This window comes from Achroia grisella, unplaced genomic scaffold (assembly GCF_030625045.1).
Source record: "Achroia grisella isolate CSIRO2021 unplaced genomic scaffold, CSIRO_AGI_Agris_v1 utg821, whole genome shotgun sequence".
Taxonomy (NCBI): Eukaryota; Metazoa; Arthropoda; class Insecta; order Lepidoptera; family Pyralidae; genus Achroia; species Achroia grisella.
In genome coordinates this window covers 4532273-4547469 of record NW_026713035.1, presented here as the reverse complement: position 1 = coordinate 4547469, position 15197 = coordinate 4532273, and the positions used below count along the sequence as shown (strand labels likewise).

At 32.2% G+C, this 15197-nt stretch overlaps 1 pseudogene; it reads left to right on the top strand.

Annotated features, from left to right (window-relative positions):
- The first annotated feature begins 9106 nt into the window (after positions 1-9106).
- LOC131851965 (uncharacterized) lies at positions 9107-10404 on the top strand (annotated as a pseudogene).
- Positions 10405-15197: the final 4793 nt, after the last annotated feature.

Here is a 15197-nt window from a genome sequence, read left to right as displayed (position 1 = left end):
TACAGTAACTAGCTGTGCCCCTGGTTTCACCCGCATGAAATTTATAGCCTATATGTTACTGTGATATATATTATGGAGATATTCAGTGGATATATAGTAAAAAATATAATTTAATCTGGTTTTCAGACACTTGCACGTTAGACACAACTGTTACTTAAGAACACAAATTTCAAATGTGATAGATTATATTTGTTACTACACAATCAAAATGCCTAATGCGGTCTCTTAATCTATTACATTTAATAAACTCTATTTTCAAATATATTATACATAAAACAATACACAGAAGAGTAAACAACAGTAGCAGAAAACATATCCAAAATTTATTTGTTTTCAAATACTAATTATTAACTATAATTGGACCAAATATAAATATAAAAAAATATACTTTTCATTCCAAAATCAATGTGTCTAATAGTATAAGCAATGTTACTGTATAGTTTTATCAAAATCCGCTCAGTAGTTTTGCGTAAAAGAGAAATCGATACTCACATGCTTTCGCGTTTATATCATTAATAAGAATTTCGTTAAAAAAATGTATCTTGAATTTGTCGATACGAAACGGCTATTTCGTTAGCATCATATGTAATGCATATAAAATGTTACGAGAAGATGACAACAATGAAATGACAAACAAAAATAAATTGGAAGGCTTTCCTCAAAGATAGCTATTCAGTAAGGCTTCACTCGATTGACTAAGCAATATTACAATACAACCCAAAATATAATTTTCTAATTTTAGAACAAGGAAAGAAAATATATAAAATTCTTGTATCACAATGTTAGTTACCATACTCCACCGAAAAGGCTTGACCAATTTCTATATACATTTACAGTAGGTGTGAGAATCGGCTACTATTTTTCATTTCATCTCCTGGGTTGTCCACTTCTAACATTATTTTTTTATTTTTGGACATTTTTATTAATTTGGCATAAAAAAAATACATACTATGCTGCATTTTCACCCTTCTATCACCAACCCCTATTTTTTAATAGCGATTTCAATTTATATGGCCAAACAACGTATGCGGGTCTAAATTAGCTAGTATTCATATATAATTTGAAGCGTTTTTGAATTACCGTTCTTACATACTATATGTTCTTACATATAGTTTAGAAACAACAAAACAATGTTTGCCAGGTCAGCTAGTATCCATATAAAAATACGTGTACAAACAATATGAAAAATTCTATTCTGCAAGAATTGAACTGGCAACCTTTGGAAGTAAGGTATTGTGTACTAAATCGCTATACCAATATTGTAACTGGCTAATAAGATATTTTTATTCAAAATTTTTATTTAAACTTTTAGTTCTATTTTTGAACAACTTTGTTTTACAGTTCACTCTTCAATATACCCTCAAATAAATCTCCTTGCTCTCGTTTCCTCTCTTTTGTACTCTTGTTTTCTTGTACTACTATTTACCAATATATAATATAAAAATAAAATAAACAAGTGTAAAAAAACTAAACTTAAACGAATTGATTTCGGAAAATCTTGAAATAAACATTTACTGACATAATATCCGAACATAACATAAAATAAAAACAGATCCACAGAAGAAAAATAAAGGAAACTAACGGCGCCGTTTTGTTTTTGTCACAGTGGGGTGCGAGGGAGGTGTAGCTCGTAAACTTGTCACGGGCAGCGACAGTAAATATTGTATGGGTTCAGCGGGCCCAACCTTACAGTTATGTAAGTACCATCTACCTTAATAATCCGTCTTGGCTATATAATATGTTCTGTTTTCCTTTAGGAAAGTTCATACAGCAATCTTGGATGTCTCTCGAATATTATCTATTTATTAAAAAAATATATATTTACTAGCTGTGTGTGTTCACTCGCGTGAAATTTATAGCTTATGTGTAATTCTGATCTATAAACTATATTACTGGAAAGTTTCATCAAAATCTGTTCAGTAGTTTTTGCGTGATAGAGCAACAAATATCTATCCATACTCACAAACTTTTGCGTTTATACTTGACTAGCTTTTGCCCGCAGTTTCGCTCGCGTTAATTTATTCATCAAAATCCTTTCTTAGGGGATATATACGTCATAGTAGCTTTATGCATGTTATTGTTGTTGTTATCTCAGCCTGATCGGTTGAAAATTGACAAAGTTTCATACAAACTTTCATCCCCTATTTTATCCCCTTGGGGGTAGAATTAATCAAAATCCTTTCTTAGCGGATGCCTACGTCATAACATCTACCTGCATACCAAATTTCAGCCCGATCCGTCCAGTGGTTTGGGCTGTGCGTGATAGATCACTATGTTAGTCACCTTTGAGTTATATATATATTTAGATATACATAGAAAACACTCAGACCGTTACAAAAAATCGCACTCGTGAATACAAATAATTTTGCCCATGCGAAGAAACCAAACTACGACAATTGGAAGGAAAGCAGTTTGCGAAACCGATAGACCATCAACGTCGTCAAAGTATATAAACATCATTTATTAGTAAAATTAGGAAAAATCACGGGATCTTACCACGATTTATTTATTTAATAAAAAAACGTGATTAGATGAAATGTTGGGAACTCAAATCAAATCAAAAATTATTTATTCATATAGAACATTCTATTTTTTTTTATTAGTGCAAAAAAGATTGCACTAATTACAGAAAAAAAAATAACAAATGTACATTAACTGACACAAAAGGCGGTGTTATCGCTAAACAATCTTTTTCAGACTACCTCATCACTGCCTTGCCTTTATCCCATTATTTGTGGTGGGCGCAGTATGTCATTCTCTTCCACTGCACTCTATCGGTCGTCATATCTGAACATACTCTAATATAAATATATATGTCTTTACATATTCATATCATCATTTTTTAATTGGGGGGTTTGGGCTTTTGTCAGGTGCACACAATCCATCCATCCATCCATCCATCTCATCCATCAAAAGCACATATACATTTGGAAATAATGAAGGTTAGGATCGGATCAAAAGTGGTTAAATTAAGTTAGTTGAATAAAGAATTTTCTATTCTATTGTATACTCAATAAAAATCAAATCAATAAAACTCAAATAAAACTTCATAACGATGAAGCTGTTTATGAGGCTGTAGTCAATATATATGAGAGTTCATTTAATGGATCACTCGATTTCTATGTACAGAATGTCACAAACGCTTCGTATTTAGGTACGTTTAAATACGGACCGCTCCCCGTGAAAGATGGATCATGATGAATGGTTGCCGGCAATTACTTTGAAATTCTTATCTTTAAGCTTCGATGTTTCTGTAGCAATTTATCGTCGTGCTCACTTAAGATGTTTTTCCGAAACATTTTCATATTGATAAGTTGGTATGTCGGTGATATTAATGATTTTCTTCGAAATTGAAATTATTATATAATCATATATATAGGTATATATTTTTCAATGAACTTATAAAATTTAGATGAGACGAGAATATTACGGACATTTACGAAGTTATATTAACAACTTACTTAGCGGTTTCATAAGTAATCTTTAGCTGATTAGTAAAAAAATGTAACGAAATTAATTTAGTATATATATTATCTACATATATTCTATATTATTAGTGTGTAGATATAAGTCTAAGAATTTCTTAAGCGTATAGCATACCGCCTTACTTCAGATGATCGGGAGTTCGATATCTCACATACTTTAATAATAGTAATAACTTCTTTATTGATCTTCTCACAGAAAATTCAGTTACAAAAATGAATGTATAAATAAATATAAACATATTATTACTATATTCAAGACATAGATAACAATGGGCCGTGTAATCGCTAAATAGGGATCACTTCCAAGCAACCGAAGAATGGAAAGGAGTAATAAAAATTTCATCTATAAATATAATTACAATCAGTTATATAAGTAAACAATAACATCATTATAATACATAACTTTACCTCTTAATATTACCATAAACATGTATATCTTGAAATTTACGAATAATACACACCCAAAAGGTATTCAACAGTAAATCACAACAAAATGTCTAAGACGCAGTTGCGAGAATAAACAGCAATCTTAATTTATATGTCACTATGCACACAAGTACAAAAGATAATCATTTGTACAGAAACAGATGGAATCTGAGAGGGTCACCGCACCGTCGGCCCGTGAAAATGAACCCACAATCACTCAACGTCATGCTCTTATTTATCATTAAACATCCACCTAATACTTACCGCTCTCTCGTTGCTAATCCTTTGCCATAAGGTACAAAGTCCTTTGTATAATTTACTAGAGGTAGACTGTAAAAAGTATCTGCCTGAGTATCTCAGTCTCACCTATTTCAGCTGCCAAGCTGCTTGCTTTGTAATCTGTTATAGGTGCATAGGCAGTGAAATTACAAGTTTAGGGGCATGATAGTTTGTGGTCCTCTAGAATGGAAACACAAAAGTAATATCCTGATATTGCAATGGACGGACATTTTCTTCATGTATATAAGCTACGATTACCATTTACCATCAGGTGTTAAATATTTAAAGAGCGGAATAAATATAATAAATTTATATTTATTCCATTATATTAGTATTTACAAAAGGTTTTAAATAGTCAACATAAAGTAAAAGTAAAATGTAATTATTAAATAAATAATTTATTGAAAATATGCGAGAAAGGAACAAAACCTGTGCTAGGAACCTGTGTTACTGTATTTAAAATTAATACTGTTTTATTTGACGACCTCGGTGGTATAGTGGTTTAGCACACCGCTTTACGTCCGATGGTCGCGGGTTCGATTCCTCGCACGGCACAAACATTTGTATTCATAAGTATTATTGTTTGTATCGGTCTGGGTATTTTCTATGTATAATATGTATGTATTTACGAATAAAAAATATATCTATGTATTTTCATCAACTGTCTAGTACCTATAACACGAGCTTTAGCCAGCTTAACTTGAGTCTTGATGGCGCTGTGTGAATTGTCCTGAGATTAATATTATCAGTCTCTCGTGATCCTTATCAAATAGCAAGAAAACGCCTAAATACCTGTCCCTATTCTCTACAGAAAACCTACCTATTGGCTGAATAATAAGATGCAATTCTAATAGCAACATTACTGAATCAGCAAAACAATTACACCTCCAAGCCAATATTAGCCCATTTGCATTCGTTGAAGACTTGTATAAGGACACGGACGCTGCGGCACCGTGCCATTTCCTCATGAATATTCTACTGGAATAATATATGGTTATTGGCCACATTCATGCTGCAAACATCAAGGAATATATGGGAAGAAACACGATGAAAAAGACCTTGTGTATAATTAAATTCGTTCGCAAATATCTTGATTTATTCAAAATAAAAGGGTAGATATTAAACATAATTATTCTGTAGAATTGCAAAACAGATTAATGCTTCCAGACTCCAAACTTAGTTCACACTTATTTGATCCTATGACAATGTTGATAAAAATATACAACAAACTACCGAAATATTTGAAAAATATACAACAAGATAAAATATTTATAGATAACTTAAACAAATCATTACATAGTATAAAATATAGTCACTGTTGCTGTCTGTCCGTCCCTACGTATGCTTAAACCTTTAAAACTACGCAACGGATTTAGAAGCTTAGATAGTGATTCTAGATTTACACCCGGGTGAGGCCGGGGCGAGTAGCTAGTAACTTATAAAAAAATTATATTATAATGTCAGTGAATCTTTGATAGATAACTTATGAATGGTAAAATCAGTATATATAATAATTTACGAAATAATTAAAAGCCACTGTATCTCATTGTAGCATTCTGCTCCCACCAGGGTCCATAGTGCTTTTATAATAATATTATTTCAACCTTTATTGCAACACTATGGAACGCAAATGAATAAATAAATAAATATATTTACAGCTATTATACCAGATGCACCATACAGACTCTCCAAAATGGTATCTTCAGTTGTGATACTGCGCGACGCAGCGCCGTGGTGAACGCAAAACTTGACTTGCCACATTAAGTGTGCACTACCTTTTAAACTTTTAATTATATTTTACAAACAGTTTTTCTATTGTTCTATTAATGTTATTTTTGAAATACATATTTTACCGACAACGACTATAGTTTCTTTTCATATAAACTTAATATATTCTTCCTAAGAAACATAGTATCTAAAAATAGGTGTATTTGAAACCAAAATGGCAGGATATGTGCTTACGATATAGCTCGGACTAATTTTGATTTCCTATCGCTACTTTCATCAGATAATTAGTCAGAAATATATAATAAATACTAGCTGTCCCGGCAAACGTTGTTTTGCCATATAAATTTAAGCACTAATATCGCTTTTAAAAATGAGGATTTGGAGGTAGAAGACCTACTGAAATGTGCATATAAAATTTCATAAAAATCGGTCAATCTGTTTCGAAGGAGTATGGTAACTAACACTGTGACACAAGAATTTTATATATAAGATATAAAATCTTTTGGTACTATCCCGACTTGGGTTTTTTTTTCGGATTACTCTAATGCTATTGGTCAGGTGGCACTCCAAACCCGCGAAAGGACTTATGGAGCGGCTGAAGGCCAACTCCCACCTGACTGATACGATTTTAGTCTGAGGGGTGCGCTAGGGGTTCGAACCTCGGCTCAGGCCGTCGTATTTTGATCTCCATTTGAATTGGATGGGGGATCGATCGGAAGAGAAACCCCAGAGGGTCTAAGTCAGGGTAGTACCCTGACCATGTTACGTAAAAATTAAATAACTGGGTATATTCATGAAATATTAACTACATAATGAAGTCCATAAAAAGGCAGTTCATTTGCCATTGTAATATTGAAATAGTATGCTTTAGTTTGTATACAATAATTATTTGTATATCCCAATATTACTGTCATACAGAGAGAAAATAAACTACGTATTCAAAAGAAAAAAGTAAACATATAAATTAGCCTTTTCTGCGAATGACATGTTTATATACTGCACAAGTAAATAGATATCTGATATTATATAATTTATTACAGACAGAACGATGCTAAAGAAAGCGTAATAGTATTTTTATGTATCTAACTAAAATAACATAGTCATCATTTCGATAAAATCTCTTAAGTTACCTAATATAGGCTGGGTAAGGATATTTTTCGAGCAATAATTTGCGATTTATCAACCGTTAAAATGTGCACTTATTAGCTGTCCCACAAGTTTTTTATTATTTATTTTTATGCGGAAACTTTGCTATTAGTACATTGTCAAGCATAAGTTTGAATCTAGTAACCATTCCTAATATCTTTTGAAGGGTCACCACTTTATGTTAAGGGTACTTATGTTTAGGGTAACTATGTCATTAGTTATACTAATAACATACTATAATATTATACTACAGTTCATATTTATCTATGCTATAACAGTCAGCAATTTTATTTAACTTAAAAAACAAAAATATTTGTAATTAATGAGAGATAGAAACTAATGCAGGAGTATATATATAAAATAAAAAAGATACAGTTGGAAAACATATCAAGTAACACGTACACGAAAAATACAGTCGACTTGAGAATCAAGAAATTGGTTGAAAAGCAAAATTATTAACAGTTGTATGAGTAAAACGTTGCTCCTATAAAATACATCGAGCAATAAAGTACATATCAAACTCTTGCCTGTACCGTTGCTTCAGGCGCTCACGTAACCCAACCGCTTAATACGTGAGTGCTGAATTTATAAAACGATACACTAAAAAATTCATGTTGCAAAAAATAATATAATGTACATATAAATTATGCTTTACTTATTCCACTCGAACTTCCTTATTCCTAAGTTAGTAACCGCTTCGGCAGAAGTTTATCGTGTCTATACCAATATTTATATACCTACCTCTTATAGCTTAAGAATAATATGTATTTTCGGTATCCTGTGATATAACTTAGTGAATACAATTATCAATTATATATTATATTTATATGATAATACTAGTTGATGTCCGTGACTTAGTCCGCTTGGTTCTTATTATTCCTTTGTATTTTTAACCTCCTTAATGTAGTGAACTCGACCGACATGATCATTAAATAAGAGAAGAAGGTTGATACGACAATTTCATGACACATTTTATGCTACGAAATTTCTTTCAATTAAATAGCAAGAACATGGGAACCTTGAACTGATGCTGAGGCATCACCTGGAATCGAGCAAATAAAGAGAAATGAGAATAAATTCTCAAGGGGTTGAGGAAAATTTTCAATTTTGTTTAGGTTACGTTATGGAAGAATAGATCTCAACAGCTTATAATGCTTTTTATGGATGATAATATTTTTAAGTAGACAAATTGCAATCTTAGGTTGTGTTTGTGTTACATAATTTTTATATTATGGATGATAATGGAATGGTGCACCCGCCTGCGCTACCGGTTTACACTGGCGGGACACCAGTGGAGGATGATAAGATGAGCATGAGGTCAGGTCAGTTGGCCCATCGTGACAAATTCACCAAGAATTTATCACGATGGTTTCCAGAGAGAACTTCATGGAGGTCAACTTGACATAGTACATTCCTAGCAATAAGATCAAGGTGGTGGCTGGTAATGTGGATTACATTACCAGCAATACCATTTCCTCCTTGTGTTATATAGTCAAGTTGTACATAACAATGAAAATGTATTTAAACATACCTGTATATATATGCCACTTCAACTAGTATATATCTGTAGTTATATATCTCAGATATATAATTGAAACTAGGTATTCATTTCAAAACGTAAAACTAACTACCCACTTTTAAAATCGCGGTCAAATCACATTATCTTTCCTTATAATGTTTCATTTCTGTCGACATGATTGTTATGTTACTAGTATCATTCCTATGCGTGTGTCATAGTTACTTGCTACTTGCATTATTTTGTGTTGTGTATTTATTTATTTAATGTTGTTATGTATGTATATTAGGGTGTCCCAGAAAAATTAAAGTTTTATTTTTTCAATGCATACCCTCTAATTTTGTTTGAATGATGTCAAAACACTTATAAATAAAATTTCGCATAAATTGAATCACGGTAACCCGTGCCGACTTGCATCGAAACTTTTCAGAACTTGCATAGTACGGCGCGCGCGAACTAAGTGTCAATGTGCTTGTTACATCGTGTTTGTTTTTATTAGTGAACGCATTGTTTTCGTTGTGTCAACATGTCTGTGGAGTTACGCAGTTCTAAAAAAGAAATATTTTTGGTCGGGGATGTAAAACATCAAATTACAGGTTCTAAACTTCCTTCTAATGGACAAGTGCTGGCGGTTTTATTTTATAATATTCGCAAAGTCAATTTAAGTGTAAATGAAAGTACAAATCTTATTATTTGTGAATGTTTATTGGGAAAAGGCACCTATACCGACTACATCATTACCTAACATTTACACATTAAGTGTTAAGAAACTTGTAGTCTTATACCAAGTTTGGCGAAATTTGCAAAAAGATGCAAACAAAACTCAAGATGTGTTTGAGAAATGTTAATTTTTGCTTGCCGCCATCACATCTACGAATTGGTACTAAAAGCTGTGTTCGAGGCCAAAATCAGCCAAGTCACTAGAAGTCCCGATATACTTTTATTAAAAAATTTTCGACCAAACTGGAAAAATATCAATGTAGTTGTAGTATGATACAAAGCCACAATGAAACGCTATTACGCCTAAACGATTCTAAAATTGACGAACTTTTAGAGTAATACAGAAATGAATTGACCAAAGAAATTGTAAGAGATGACTATCGAGAGTTTATAGTGCTCTGCATATTATTTCTTGTTGGAGATACAGATAATAAATTAAAAATTCGACCTCCAGGCGCCATGCACCAAGCTAGATGGATGGCGAGAGCTATTTATTCATTAAAAATATCGTTATTTAGCTCTCAATTCAAAATGTCAAATAAGGATAAAACATTAGACGTATGCTTGTTTATTGCGACAGCCTTGGCTGCAGTGTACTTTAGCGGTAAAAGCGCCCAGCCAGGACTTGAGCTTTCTGAAGGCTATGAAGGCATACGAAATGGTCGACAAAACTATATCAAAAGCAGCTATACAGAAGTTTTGCCAGCATTTGTGGTACTTGGCAGACGTCAGTCCACAAAAAACGCTACATTACATATAGAGAAGAACTCAGCAGGCCTCTTTTTGAAAAAAACATCGATGACTTTGTTTCCATGAACAGCAGATACTTTTTCAGGCGACTCGAAATCGATGACAGTTTTCTCTTGGAGTGTCCTACTTCGTGGCCTGCTAATGCTTCGTTTCAACACGCTAAAATGAAAGTGCAGTCACTGAAAGCAGTTAATGATACGGGTGAAAGAGCTGTTAAGTTGATGCAAGACTTTCATAGCTTAATCACAGTTGACGAGGAACAAAAAAAATATTTATTACGTTGCGTACAAGAACACAGATAAGTAATATCCTGATTGTAAAACCCAAACCTTAAAAAGAAAATTTAGTGAATAATGTCCTTTAAATGATTAATATTTGTAATACATAATAAATATAATACAATAATCAAAATACAAGTGTTTTATTTACAAAATAAATATAAAGTTAAAATATTCCTCTATAGTTTTCATACAAAGTTTTATATTCAAAGTTCGACATCAAGTCGGCACGGGTTATCGCTATTCGATTTCAATAATATTTATTATATCAGTTATTAAGATCAAATGGAATAAAATAAGAGGGTATGCATGTCTAAATTTGTAAAAAAAAAAAAAATTGCCCTTATAGTCTGGGACACCCTAATGTATATATATATATATATATATATATATATATATATTGTTTGCTATTTCATTGACAGGCTCTTAAGTATGTTATATGGTATATTTAATTTAGGTATGTATTTGTATATGTATGTTTACATGTACTTTTAATAAGTATATATTATTTATGACATAGCTATTATTTTTCTTATTGATTACATTTGCACCGCCTACAGTTTCTCTGTACAACCTGTGGTTGACTGGTAGAAAATAAGGTATAATTAAGGTATGTACCTTGATATTTTGTGCATAGAAGTTATATAAATAAATAAATATATGTAATATGTTAGTAATAAGGTACAAAAGGCGGCCTTATCGCTTATGCAATGCGCTTATACGCTAGAATAGAAAAAAGACGTAACTAAACTCTGCAAATAAATTAGTAACACCTTGTATGCGTACTCGATACATTTTTGATTATTTAATTGTTCCTTAGTGATATCATGAACTGAATTTGAAAACCTAGTTACCCTGCTTTTTATAATGCCACGCATTTTAATTAAATCTTTAAGATATTCACTATCACTGTCTTTATTAGCTATTAGCCTATTAGGAGATCTTTCACGACTGATTTAGCCTGTACTAATAGCCTCGTCTACACTCCTTTTGGTAATTTATAGAAGTACTCACGATTGATTCTTGGATTGTGAAGTCAGCAGCACTAGCTGAGGTACAAGCTGGCTTCGATGCCAAACATAAGAACTGTAACGTTAGGGAAGAATAATGATGATCACCAGTTCATCGGCTTTTGTACCTATTAATTTTAATTCGTGTAATTTATCTGGTGCAGTAAGGAATACATAAAACTAAATATTCAGGGCATTAAACATTTATCTTTCATCCATATAGAAAGACCAACACTCTTGTATCTCAATATTCCGTCCATACTGAAACTGACACCGGAAGGAATGCACTCGCTCCGGATATCTGAGAGATATGGATACTTCTGAACAGAGATATCGAAAGATATTTATTCTTAATCTACGTGTTAAATATAATTCTTGAAAGCCTGTTTGTAGATAATTATTTACATTTTAGTTTGCAAATTTATATTTTTAATTATTTATTTCATCATCATCAACCGACTGCAGTCCTCTGCTAGACATAGGCATCTCCCAAGGCACGCCACTGGGCAGAATCTTCAGCCCTTCTCTTCTAATTATTACCCGCAACCCTACGTCTGTCGTCGCTCTACCTAGCACGCCGCCTTACTTCCGCTAGTCGCGGGTTCGATTCAATTTGGAAATAAATCTGTAGGTATTAGTGTAATGTACATCTATTTGAAAATAATACGAGCTGAGTTTCTTGTCAGTTCATCTCATCTCGAAGTCATTCACTCACTGTAGATTTGACATATTACAAGAGTCTGTAGACCTACATGAATAAGGAAATTTTGAATTTGAATACATATCTTTCGTACCTTCCAATTTAAACGACAATACATGTACAAAATGTCGCAGCAGTTATTACATTTTGCGTGAAAATTGCACAAAAGAGGCCACATTAACACATTACTTAATGGTGTGAGCGTGTTAGAAAAATGTTGAAACCGCTGACTTGGACGAATATTCGGGCGATAAAACGAGATGTTTTAAGCGAAGGGCCCTTTTACCTAACAATGGAAAAGGAATTATGTTTTTTTAATGGCCTCTAACATATTTCTTCCATCACTGAAGACGAAAGAAAGCACTAAAATGTTTTAAAATGGAAAGTAATAAGCCTAAGGCTGAAAATGTTGGAGATAAGAGCCTAGACTTTAAAATATTCAATAACCGTATCAGTATAATATAACAAAAATTCTTTTTCGTGAACGTGACTATGTTATTTTCATCTATTGTTAAAGACACGTTGACATCAAGTTGGGGTCACCATAAATATGTTAGTTGTATTTATACTCAGGTTATAGAGGTAGCAGTTATGCTCGCAACTTCGTCCAAGTGGAATAGTGGTCTTGAATAGCATTTTTAATTATTTAGGCTAATTATGAAAACCAAAACAAAAAGTTTCATAGCTCTCTCTAGCTTAAAAAATGACGAATTTTCGTAGAAACCTTCATACCAATATTATCTATGTATTAATATGAAACACAAAGCTTATCTTTTTACAAAATTACTTTAAAAGGTACATGAAATTTCGCACACTTATAGTTTGTATAGAGAAGGAGTGCAGAACGCAATTTTTTTTTTTAATTTCGCATTTAACAATCATAAAAAACATTAAACGCACTATTATATATATGACATATACACATATATATATATATATGTCTTTAATATTAAAACCCTAATAATGTTTAAACTTAGTGTTTAAAAGAATTATAGTCGAATTTCGACCACTGGGCGACCTTATAGTTATTATTACTAAATTAATATGGATAATTTCTAACATAGGATACTTTTTATTGAAATATTAATAAAAAAATATCAACATTTTGTTACATCAGCGCCATCTAGCGGCCAGTAATGAAGTTATGCGAGCGAAACCTTTATAAATAAAATAAAGAAAAAAAAAGATTAGGAAAAAGTTCCATCACTCTAGTGTACATAACTTCAAAACATTTTATTTTTAACGTATTGTTAGAATCACATGTTGGATTTACCTTGTTTTGTAGCTACATACGATACTGCACTATGGTAATGCTACCTTTTGACGCGAATCGAATGGAAATCAAATCGAAAACATGTCAAAAGGTATGCTTCAATACGACCTATTCAAATTCAAATGCTACAGAAATGAAATAAAGTGCAATTTTGATATGTTCCCGATTTCATCGGATTAAAGTTTGCATTGCTGGCTTTCCTCTTTTGATTCAAAATATAATTTGCATATAATATATTAGAATAGAAATACCTTTATTACAATAAACTTGAATTTAAGCACTTTTGAATAGTTATAGTTATTATTCTTATTTAGCACTAATTTAGAAAGCTATGTCATCACAAGAAGAACGAGCAAGAAACTTGCGTGTTGCTCTTCTAAATAGTTTGTGAAAACAAACTACCAACTAGCACTAATTTATTAGAGTCAAAATATTAAATATAGAATAAGATTAAATCAGTCGTACTGATGATAAAAATCGTGACGAGATGGCCGATAGGGATCGAGGTATTAGGATAAAATTATCACAAAATATCTTAGTAAATATGGGTTGTTAACCCACAGACTAAAGAACAATAACCTCCCAAAAGGTGAAAAGATTATTTCTTATTAATTCAGATATTCGTTTATTCAGTTCTGATACGTCATCGTATTTTCAGTCGCAGTAGCTAATGTTATAAAAAGGAAGTTAAGCTATTTTTAATATGAATATTTTATTTATTTAAATTCTACGTAGACATAGCGGAATAAGTGGACAACGACTAGTAATTGAGTAAAAAATATATATGCATCATTACTAGGGCCCTCATTGGACACTGCAAATTAAATAAACACATGGCAAATTTAGGCACAACAAATATCTGCAGATTTTGGTAAACTGAGGAGCAAACGCCACTAGACATCCTATGTTAAGGTTGTAGCCCACTCATGCATAAACAAAATATCTTCTTTGGAAAGTACACAGTCTATCCTGAGAAGATACAAACCATCGCACCTAAGAATAGGCCCTGACGGGTCTAGATAAAATATAGATAGTAACGAATTTAAAAAACGGCTAGTAGTTTATAAGTTTCTTACATTTGTACCTTAAAATGGATATGGACGGATGGAAGAAAAAAAATGTGCAAGTTGTATTTTTTTTAATTTAAATGTACGCAGTTCTACTACGTCATTGTTACATTTACAAATAAAAAATAAAGCAATCCGCCAACAACCGCAATGCAATAAGGCGGGATAGAAAAAAAAACTAGTGCGGCATAAAAAAGCAATTTCCGCCCGAACATATTGGGAATAGTAAGAGAGAAGTGAAATTTTCTATAGTCCCGTCTGACTTCATAATATTCGGCAAAAATATAGTAACTCTATTCAACGTGTTCCAGCGAAACGTTACACCTATTGAAATAAAAGAAGGTTTTGTTTTTTTTTTCTTTCATGTAACAGCATACCATACAGATACATTGTCGACTATAGCATAAAATTAATAGGTGAAGCAAAAACTGGAGTACAAAGTTTTTACGGCTATTATTGCAAGGATGGAGGAGTATGAAATTTCTCACACTTATAGTTTACTAGCTACTCGCCCCGGCTTCGCACGGGTATACATGTTTTATATATATAAACCTTTCTCTTGAATGACTCTATCTATTAAAAAAACCGCTTCAAAATCTGTTGCGTAGAGTTAAAGTTTTAAGCATATATGGAGACGGACAGACAGCGACAGCGACTTTGTTTTATACTATGTAATATTGATGATGATACAGAGAAGAAGTGCAGAATGATAATATATTTTTTTGAATATGCATAAAAGTACACTAAATCGATTAAAAAGTTGTCACATATCTGTTGTTTAAATTTTATACAAACAGACTTATAACGCTTCTTTTTGGG